This window comes from Belonocnema kinseyi, chromosome 8, assembly GCF_010883055.1.
Source record: "Belonocnema kinseyi isolate 2016_QV_RU_SX_M_011 chromosome 8, B_treatae_v1, whole genome shotgun sequence".
In the NCBI taxonomy this organism is placed as follows: Eukaryota; Metazoa; Arthropoda; class Insecta; order Hymenoptera; family Cynipidae; genus Belonocnema; species Belonocnema kinseyi.
The window spans coordinates 39,974,779-39,986,168 of NC_046664.1; positions in this window are offsets into that span (position 1 = coordinate 39,974,779).

Below are 11,390 nucleotides of genomic sequence, written 5' to 3' on the forward strand. Positions count from 1 at the left end.
TACATACATACATACATACATACATACATACATACATACATACATACATACATACATACATACATACATACATACATACATACATACATACATATATACAAACATACAAACACACATATAATTAAAAACCTGTTCTTCGGATACAAGGGGTCTCAAAACGTGGACATTTGACCAAAAATAGGGTGAGGGGGGTGAGCGTTTACAAAAATCTAAAACCTTTTTCAAAGAGAATGTAATAATAATTAACTAAAAGCTGTAAAAAATACAGCGATGTCTGGCTGCGTGTCAAAACTAAGTCGAGACACAAGCCTTTGTCTTACTTTTATGGTCATGATAGATAAGACGGGGTTTACTTGTCTTAATTAGAGCCTTGTTTTGGCTCAGATGGACGGCGTAAACTGTTCTCCATACGAACTTATTTCTACTCAGAAATGAGATTAAAATTGATGAATAAAAAATTTGTAATTATTAAATAAGTTATTTTTAATTTAAAAAATTCAGAGTCTGTTGGTCTGTGCGTGTATTACCCTTAAAAATTTTCTTTAAAAAAATTAAAAATGTACCTTTCTAGAAAGATCTCCTAAGCCGTTAGAGGTACCTAAAACCAAACAACATTTTTGGTATCATCATCAGACAAGTATAATGAAAGTGGAAATCCATAAATAGATTAACTAAATATATATAACTAAGACATGCTCAAGTCGAACTGCTAGGAACTTAGGAATCCTACTATAATCTGCTAGGAATGATCATCTTTGATCTAAAAAAGGATCTCTAAGGCGGATAAATATATTGAGTCTAATTCATATTGGTCCATCAAGAAAATAAATAAAAGAAGCTATAATTTATTTCATATATTTATATCTCTCATATATAATGATTTTGCAATGTATTCTACTCGTTCTAAAGTTGTTATATACTCTTGTGTAAAAAATAGTTATTCTCAACTTTCAAATTGTTTACTGTTTTGATATTCGGAAATTAAAAAAAGGGAGGTGAATGTGCGTTTTACCTGTCTTATATGCACAGAGAAATGTCAATTTTTGTGTTTGGCTTATTTTTAAGTTTCAAGAAATTGCAATCACATTTTGTTTAACTTTGTTGAATCTGTTAAGCAATCTGATTCTTTTTTTTAACTTACCGAATTCTCAAGTTTTTCATTTCTATAGGCTTTTTAAAAATTAGGCAATATTTCCAGTCTCAAATTAATTCACATCTTTTCACAAAAGTAGTATTTATTCAATAGGCAGTTACTGAATAATAATATTGAATAAAATACATATGAATATTATCTTGACAAAATTGAAGCTTTTCAGAATAAGTTGTAACGTTTTTCTTGGTTTTAATGGATATATTTTATTCTCTTTAAACGACTTTACAAAATGTTTTACCTCCTTTAAAGAATTCATCTTATTTTCCCTGTTTGAAGAAACTTCCCCTTTTTCGCATTTTTTCGTTTTTTGCTTAAATATGAACTAAATCAATAGAAACCATTTTAAAAATACCCAAGAATTTTTGATTAGAAATGTATTTTTTTTTAATTCAAAATTTTAGTATCATATTTTTGGCACATAATTTACGTCGTAAAAAACAATAAAAGTTTGATGAAAATTCTTGTATATATTTTATTGAAGATTTGTCTTTTTTGAATGAAAATTAATCTGATTCCTTAAAACTTAAACTTTTTGGTTGAAACTACACCCATTTTGTTGAATGTTGATTAGTTTTGTAAATTAAAAAAAAATTCATTTGCTTTGTGGAAAGTTGAACAATTTTATTGAAAACTTCCTTTTCTTTAGTGTAAATTAATATTTATAGCTGAAAAACTAATTACATCATTTTTATTTTAAAATAAAATATTTTCTGTGAAAACTCGTTCTTTTTGGTTCAATTTAACAGTTTCCTATTTAAATTAAAATCATTCTTGGTGCACGATTATCGATTCTTACACTTCGTGCTAGATAATGTATGTATCTCGCGCTTCGCGCTCGATTTTGTATTTACCTCGCGCTACGCGCTGGGACTTTGTATTTTTCTCAGGCTCGTGCGTTGGCATATTCGCGCTCATTCTTTGCAGTTCTCCCACATTTCAAAATTCAACATCAACAAATCGACAACTGTAATTTTGCGATTGTGAACTTTCTTTTGTTAAAGCTTTTTTGGCTTTAGCGAACACATTCTCATCACGAATCTCGTGCTTTGAACTTGATTTTGCCCAAAGTGTTCAATTTTTTACATAATGCTGAACACGTTTATATCAAATATATGGTAATACATTTTTTATGTAACTCTGTCTGGGATTGGGTATTTCGATTTTGCAAAATAAAGTACCAATTTTATTTATCATCCTGACTTTAATTTTTGTTTCTTATTTTGCATTAAATTTTATTTTTAGCCCCACTGAAACATGTATCATTTTAATAAATTTATATTATTACAATGCATTATATGCATGGAAATTAAAAATTTTTTATTCTTATTACCTTGTTTTCATAATTATTTTATGTTTAATCTGTTTTTTACGATTAAAAAAAAACTAAGTTTCCTATAAACAAATACATGTAAAAATTTTGTAAATCTTTTTTCTTTGAATAAACTTTGTCTCACTTTTTCTCGTGGCTTGTATCGTTGTACTCGAATATACATTTTTTAATTTCAACGCGGTTTTTTAAAAATAAAACAAAAACTGCTTATCCTACGAAAAAATGATTCCGGAAAATTTTCTATTCTTTTTTAGAAAAACAATTTTTGTTCAATCTATCTCTTTTAGTAGTAGTTTTAAAGATAGTAAAAATTCGGCAAGTCTCCCAAGCGGCATGTCTCCCTTACGGAAACTTTGTCAGAACTTCTAAAAATAGCAAAACTGCGGCAAGTGTACCCAGCGACATCTATCACCCAAGAAAATTTGTTCAGTGCTTCAAATATGGTGAAAATGCGGCAAGTCTCTCTAGCGGCATCTCTTCCCCAAGAAAAATTTTTAAGAACTTCTAAAAATGGTAAAAGTGCGGCGAGTCTCTCCAACAGCATCTCTTTCCCAACAAATTTTCTAAGAAGTTTTAAAGATGGCAAAAATGCGGCATGTCTCCCCAGCCGCATCTCTTCCCCATGAAAATTTTGTAAGGACTTCTAAAAATGGCAAAACTTCGGCAAGACTTCCAAGCGGCATCTCTCTCCCAACAAATTTTCTAAGTAGTTTTAAAGATGGCAAAAATGCGGCAAGTCTCCCCAGCGGCATCTATTTCCCAAGAAAATTATTTAAGAACTTCTAAAAATGGCAAAAGTGCGGCAAGTCTCTCCAACGGCATTTTCTTGGGTGATAGATGTCGCTGGGGAGACTTGCCGCAATTTTGCCATTTTTATAAGTCCTTACAACATTTTCTTAGAGGAAAGATGCCGCTGTGGAGATTTGCCGCACTTTTGCCATTTTTAAAAGTCCTTAAAAAATTTTCTTGGGGGCGAGATGCCGCTAGGGAGACTTGCCGCATTTTTGCCATCTTTAAAACTACCTAGAAAATTTCTTAGGTGAGAGATTCCGTTGGAGAGACTTGCCGCACTTTTGCCATGTTTAGAAGTTCTTAAAAAATTTTCTTGGGGAAGAGATGCTGCTGCGGAGACTTGCCGCACTTTTGCCATTTTTAAAAGTCCAAACAAAATTTTCTTGGGAGAGAGATGCTGCTGGGGAGACTTGCCGCATTTTTACCATGTTTGGAAGAACTGAACAAATTTTCTTGGGTGATAGATGTCGCTGGTAGACTTGCCACAGTTTTGCCAATTTTAGAAGTTCTTAACAAATTTTTGTAGGGGAGAGATGCGGCTGGGGAGACTTGCTGCAGTTGTTCCACCTTTGGAAGTACTTAACATGTTTTTTCGGGCGAGAGATGCCGCTGGGCAGGCTTGCAGCTGATAAGAGATGCCGCAAATGTGACAATAAATCCTGGGAGACTTTCCTCATTTGTTCCAGTTTGATGTGGATTGCAAAGTTTTTCCTGAATGGGAGATGCCGCTGGGGAGTCTTGCCGCGGGCGAGAGATGCCATAAGTGTGAAAATCAGTCGTGAAAGACTTGCCACACTTTTACCACTTTGATGTGGATTTGAACATTTTTCCACGGGTAAGAGATGCCACTGTGGAGACTTTTCGCTGGTAGGGGATTCCGCAGATGTGAGAATTAGTTCCGGGAGGCTTGCCGCAGTTTTAATATTTTAATATGCACCCGAAAAATTTTTCCGGGGAAGAGATGCCACCGAGAAGACAATTAGTCCAGGGAGACTTGCCTGAGATAAGCCATTTTTAATTGGACATTAAACATTTTTTGGAAGGGAGAGATGCCACTGAGAGAATTTTTACTGGTGAGAGATGCCGCAATAATGTCAATTTCACAGTGAGAAATGCCGCGCGGGAGAGAAGCCGCTGGGTAGAGATGCCGCAGTTGTGACATGCCCCAGATGAGGCATGCCGTAGATGTGACATGCCGCAGAGATGACATGTCGCAGAGGTGACATGCCACATATGTGACATGCTTCTATGGTGACTTACTGCATATGAAACATTCTGCAGATGTGACATGCCGAATATGTGACATGCCCCAGATGGGACATGCCGCAGAAGAGACATGTCTCAGATGTGACATTCCTAAGGTGATACTCGCCACAGAGAGACTTGACGCATGTATGTGCCCGCAAAGTGGGCAGATTTTTCCATTCTACTTGTCTATTTTTGTATTGAATGTTTATTAAACCAAAACCTGCCAAAAGTCCTACCTGATATGATAATGAATACCTGAAATGGAAAATTTTTCATATCATTTGTTAGTGAAAATAACGAATAATATATTAATTTTTATTAATTCAACCACAAATTATTTTGCCCACAAATTGTCACAATTTGTTGTGAATAAAATGATGAATTGCTGCCAAACTCCACGAAACCATTTTCATTCACATTTTTGTCTATGAAAAATTCAAGACATTTTTAACATTTTTCGATGATATTGAGTTGTTTTATATTCTTGCTTTATGCAGAATTCTATTTATTTTTTTTACTTTTAAATCTGATGAAAATTTTTTCTGAAAATATATTTGTGCACAAACATTTTTTCCCTCCAATATATGCAGTGGTAAAATTCTAGGTGCTTTTTTTTGTAGGTATGCTCAATTTATTTTTTCACAGATTAAAACCCATATAAAGAAAATCCATGCAAAGATACATGACTTAAAAAATATTGTCAATTTTTAAGAAATTATAATTTTTCTATTTAATCGTGGCAAATCTATAATAACGCACTAATATTGGTGAGACAGTCTATTAGAAATAATTCCAGTTTTTGGTTATAAATTAAGTCGATGAAAAAGGTTCATATTTAAGAAGTTTTCTTTTTTTATTCTAATAACTGCAAAATATTTTCTTAATTATATTTAAACTATGACAGGATCAGGTTTTCTATAGATTCGTGTGTTCTTCCTAAAATATAAATATATTTATATACTTAACTAAAAAGAAAAAACTTCTCTCGTTATACGCTATGTTGACTATTTTGCAATAAGTAAAATATTTTTGTTGGTAATAATTGAAGTTTTTTTAGCTAGATAATTACCCTATCTGCGATCTAAAACTCAGTATTGACATGGTGGCAAGTTGAAATTTAAATATTATAATAATTTCCAATGAAATACTTACAAAATGTAACAAAACTGGCCAAAATGTGATACACTTAGTTTATATATGGCACAGTTTGTTGAATATGATGTACTATATACTACTACAACACATAATAAGAAATCCTTAAAAATAAATCTATTTTTTTCGATCGAATGTTATCTTTGTCAAGGCTACAATTTCTACACGGCTTTAGAATCTTTCAAAATCTTGACTAAAATAATATAGAAAATGCTATAACTGATATTACGCAATTTTGTGGAATAATAAAACCCCGCTCAATTCTCTATTCTTTGATGCTTAAGAAATGTCTCATTTTGAATTTTATAAATAGCTTAAATTATGTTGAATAAAAAAAACTATTATTTCCATTCGGAAAATCAGTTGTTTTTTTTTTCGTTAAGAAAATTTCTTGTGTTTGTCATAATTTTTAAGAGTTTTTATATATACCAATGTCATCAACTGCAAGCTACAGCGGGATGTCGTTTTGCAACTTACCGATACTAACATTTTTAATAGAGATAAAATTTCGACTAAATATCAATTTTTTAAGTTTTTTAAAGACTGTACCAAGAATCGTTTTTCCTGAAATAGAAAACATACGAGTTCTACCAAAAATACTAATTTGTAACATAATTTAATTGTCAAATATAAAAATTCAATTTTTGATCAGAAATCTTTAAAAAAATAATAAAATTCTTAACTAAAGAGATAAATTTTTGACCTAATCACGAAATTTTCAATTTGAATGATTAATCTTTAAAACAAAAAAATTGACAAAAGAGTTTAAAATTCTACCAAGTTAGTTAAATTTCAAAACAGAAGCGTGAATTTTTAATTCTGTAAATTATTTTATACCCAAAATGAAAAATTTTAAACAAACTACGTGAACTTTGAACCAAAAATTTAAATTGTTAACTACAAAAATCATTTGAAGAATAAAAGTATAAATTTTAAAACTAAAAATTTAATAGCTACATTCTTATAAAAACAATGACTGGAAAATCTAATCAATTTTTTACAAGAGTTTAAAATTCTACCAAGTAGTTCAATTTTCTAACAGAAGCGCGCGTTTCTAAATTTTAATGGCTGTTTTTAGATTTCTTTAACTTTTTTTTAATTATGCTAAAAAGACCCGAAAGAACTATATTGTGGATTGCTAAGCATTTAATATTTTGAGATTTGAAATTTTTGTATAACTAATTTTACGTTGACTTTTGTCAGTCTATATAATCAAATTTAAATTTAAAGTATTTTTAAATTTCTTTTTCTTCACACTTAACGACTTTAATTGTGTATTCACTGATTAAAGTGTTTAATTCATAAGTTCTGTAAATGTAATAAATCATAAATGACCTATTTGGTTAAAAATTACTCTTTAGTTGAAAATTTATATGTTTGGTTCTAAAATTTAACTGTTATCTTGAGCAGTTGCCTTCTTGGTCTAAAAATTCAATAACTTGTGTACAATTTTTACTCTTTATTGTCTGAATCATTTTTCTTGGTTGAAAATTCAACTCTGTAGTAGAAAACTTGCCTTTTTCAGTGGAAGTAATTTCTTTTTCAAATTAAATGAAATAGTTTCTGTTAAAATATCAATTATTACAATTTTCATTAATAATTCTTCCTTTTGGTCAAATTTTACTGTCTTTAATTCAAAATAAAAATTTTGTTGTTGTTGCAATATCAACTACAAGATTTTTAGTTGAAGGTAAATCTTTTTTTATTGAATGTTGAGCTATTTGTTTAAAAGTTTAACTACTATGTTAAAAAATCTTTTGTTTTAAGATTGCTCACATTAGTTGAAAATCCAATTATTTTGTTTAAAATTCAATTATCTTGTTATAAATTAAAACTTTTTGTTTTAAGCTCGTCCTTTTGGATTTAAAATTTAACTGCCACCTAAGAAACTCGCACTTCTGACTTAGAAATTCAATTTTTAAATAAAAACTAAACTGCTCTGGTTGCCGTTTATTCTTCTTCGTTTAAAAATTTTGATCATTTGGTTGATAATTTATATCTTTAGTGTTAAGCTTCAACTATTTTGTTAACCGTTCTGTTCAAGAGTTCTTCCTTTTGACAGAAAATTCAAATATCTCCTAAAAAATAGTCGTTTTAACTTGAAGATTCTAGTCCGTTCGCAAATTATGATTATGCATGTAATGAGAGATCGCCAAGATACTTTGGGTTCAAAACTTCAAAAAGAGGATATAAAAAGACGATTTTTTCAAAATCAATTTTTCAAATTTAAAGCAGCGGTTTACCACGAATAAGACTCACAAGATATACGGTACCTATTAAAAACTATTCCTGAAAGAAAAACAATGTTTTAAGGAAATTTGGAGAAAAGAAACTTTAAATACTGTCATTTTTTTAATTTTATCATTTATCTGGATCAATTGGAAGAGCAAGAATTTACACTGCTAATAAATAAAGAAGATTCCGAATACTTGTGGCTTTTTGAAAAAAATAATATACCTTTGAAGGAAAAGAACTTCTCTGATCACATGAATAATTCCCTTCGTGAACTATTGTTATAAAATTGCGATATTTAAGAGCAGATAGGCTAGACTCATTTGTTAGTAAAATATCATTAAAGTCAACCAGCATTATAATCCTTCATGAAAATGTTGCAAAAACCACACCTATTTTAATTACATTGATCCTTTTTTATTATTATAACTCTCCTGACCAATTGTTTAGAGCAATGGTTATAAATAAAAACTCTTGACGACCAGAATTTATTCCATCGCATTTCTTATTAATCCCTGACAAAAGATAAAACTTTTTACTTTCTTTACACTTTCTCGTACAGCAAGCCATTATTTCTCACAGCCTTTTGAACAATATATTTTTAATGAATCCAGGATTCCTAAAAAAACTACAACCTTCTACGAAAAACTAGCAAAATGGACGACCAAAGAAAATGTTGAAGATCAAAAACAAAATTAAGTTGAAAAGTAGCATATGATGACATCAAATATGCATAATTAATCTCTGGCCCGTTGATCCATTGTAATTTCAAAAAATAATTTTTCCATAACTTCATTTAACTAATTAAAAGGTATTATTCTTAAATTCAAATAGGCTAGGTCTCGTTTGAAATTTTAGAATAGGGCTTCTAATTTTTCTCATAATTTGTGATTGAGAAACTATTAGAATTGTCGGAAATTTGACATCACACTTTTTCAATGGATCTCCTCGTCTCGGAGCCACCTGAATCCGAAAATCAGGTTTTCACGATGGCGTCTGCCTGTCTGCCTGTCTGTCCGTCCGGCCGCCCGTCCTTAAACACGATAACTCTCGAAAAAATGAACGAATCAAATCTATCTTTGGAACACTTTTTCTAGGTCATAAAAGAAAGGACGAGTTCGTTAATCAGCCATTTTTGATAAAACTTCAAAAAGTGAGCGCATTTTGAAAATTTTTGAGACCAATTTTTTCTGAATTTAAAAATTCTATGTACGGATATTTATAGTATTAAAAATAACAAACAATTTATCCTCATGACTTTTTTCGATTAAAAGAAAATTCTCAGAGTTATAGCGTTTTCAAAATTTTGTAAATCAACCGAAAATCAAAATTTGAAGCCGAAAAACGAACGATATAAAAAAAAGTCAGGAAAAGAAAAACATTTATTTTTGAAATCCCTATAAGATTATTATAATCAATTTTTGGATTTTCTTCAAAAATCGAAAATTCAAATTTTGATTGCACAAGAAATAATGGAAAATAAAAAATTCCATTTTGTGGACAAACTATGTAGGATGCAAAAAAAGATGAATTAACAAAAATGGTTATTCCAAAAAAGATCTACAATTTCGTTAAGAATCACTTCTTGATAGGACGCGTACTTTTTGTTTTATTCGTGAAAAATAACGTTGAAAAAGGAAAATAAAAGAAATGTGTGGAAAAACGATGAAAGTTACGAGAAAAAAAATCCAACAAAACCTGTTTACAAATGTCTGTCGGAAATCGAGCGCGCAGCGCGAGTGTCACGATGAGAATGTGTACCTTAAAGCCTACAGAGTTTTGAGAAACTTAATCTTTGACAATTAAGTATACAATTCAGAATATGAAGACTGCCATCTAAAAGAGATCTTTTTGATAAAGTTTTGTTCAAGCATTCTAAATGCAAAGAATAAATATCCGAGCGTGAAGCGCGAGGTAACCTATTATCAAGCGCGAAGCGCGAGATTCAACCGTCCCATGCCCCAGGTCAATGTCTGACTTTGCATTCCAAAATGTTCTCAAGAGAGGAAAAATAAGGCGATTTTTCAAGTAAATAGAGGAAAGATGCCTTTTAAATCAAATTAATTTTTGTACAATATTTAATTCAACTTTTAAGCAAATCGTTGAATTAGCAATAAAATTAATTCCTAGCGTTTTCTGATATACTTAAATTTCAAAAAAATAAAATAATGAAATAAAATCAGTTATTTTTCACTGTTGCCTTATGAAATATCTTGACTAATCTAATTATTAAATTTTACTAATCTTTAGTTCCCACTGTTCGCTAATAAAATCTGTAAAATTTCTATGTATATAGTATGGTTCAATTCTACCGATTTTTATTTACAAAGACCTGAAAGTATCTTCTATACATTAGTAAAAGAGTTATACAAATAAACTAATGCTGATTTAAGGAAAATGATTTTTACAAAGTTTAAACGTAATTCTAATTTTCTATGAAAAATAAAAAAATAGGTAACAAAACTTATGTTTTTAATCGAAAACAGAGCTTTGTCAAGTTTGTAACTTTTGTTAAAAATTTTGTTCTAATAATGAGAATGCCATAGTCTCAAAATGAAAATAGACTAGGTCACGCTTTCAAATTCATAATATGGCCTTCTGGTTATATCAAAAGAGTTTAAAATGTTTCACAATCGCGGAGCTTTACTGAACGTTTCTAATTTTTAATTTTCCATGCTTATAACATTAAAAAACTCGTTACAATCCTTATTATTATTGTCACAGATTAACGAGAACGCAATTACACTGAAGGGTGGTCCAAAAACGTTTTAAAAAATTATGTTTCGAATTTTCGTGCATATGGTCACAAAATTGCTCGAACCGACAGAAAAAAATGGTTTTGTTTAATTATATTTAGAGGTTTCGGAAGAACCATAAAGTTTAACACGTGTTTCCGAGAAGATAGAGAGATGCTTTTTTACGTTGTTTTATTCCAGTCGACAATCATAGATGAATCTAATTGAAACTAAACATTTCTCTTCACAACTAGAAATTAACAATGAATATTAAGTTTGGAGGTTCTGGAAGCCAGTACCTTCATTACCGAAAATTTTACAAACTAGAAAAACCAACCGCGCCAGAATTTTGTGTTTTTCAGGCATTTAACTAAAAACCCTGTTCGGCTTCCGTTAACTAAAAAATTCAGAAACATATATTACATTTAGGAATAATTAGCACAAGCACTTTTCCCCAAATCTTTTTTATATTCTCATCTCCAGAGTAGAATAAAACAACACTTGATAACTACCTATTATCTAACTACGTCTCACCCTCCATGAATAAAAATAGCTAAAAACAATCTTAAATTAGAATTAATCATCCTAGATAACTTTCAAAACATTCTAGTTGATAAATATATTAAAACCCTTTGGAAGTATCCCGATCACATTTAAGGAATCTAGTCCAAGTTGCCTACAACTGAAACCACCAAATTATTTAAAACTAAAAATAATCATCCAGTTCAGCTATTCATGCCTCTATTAG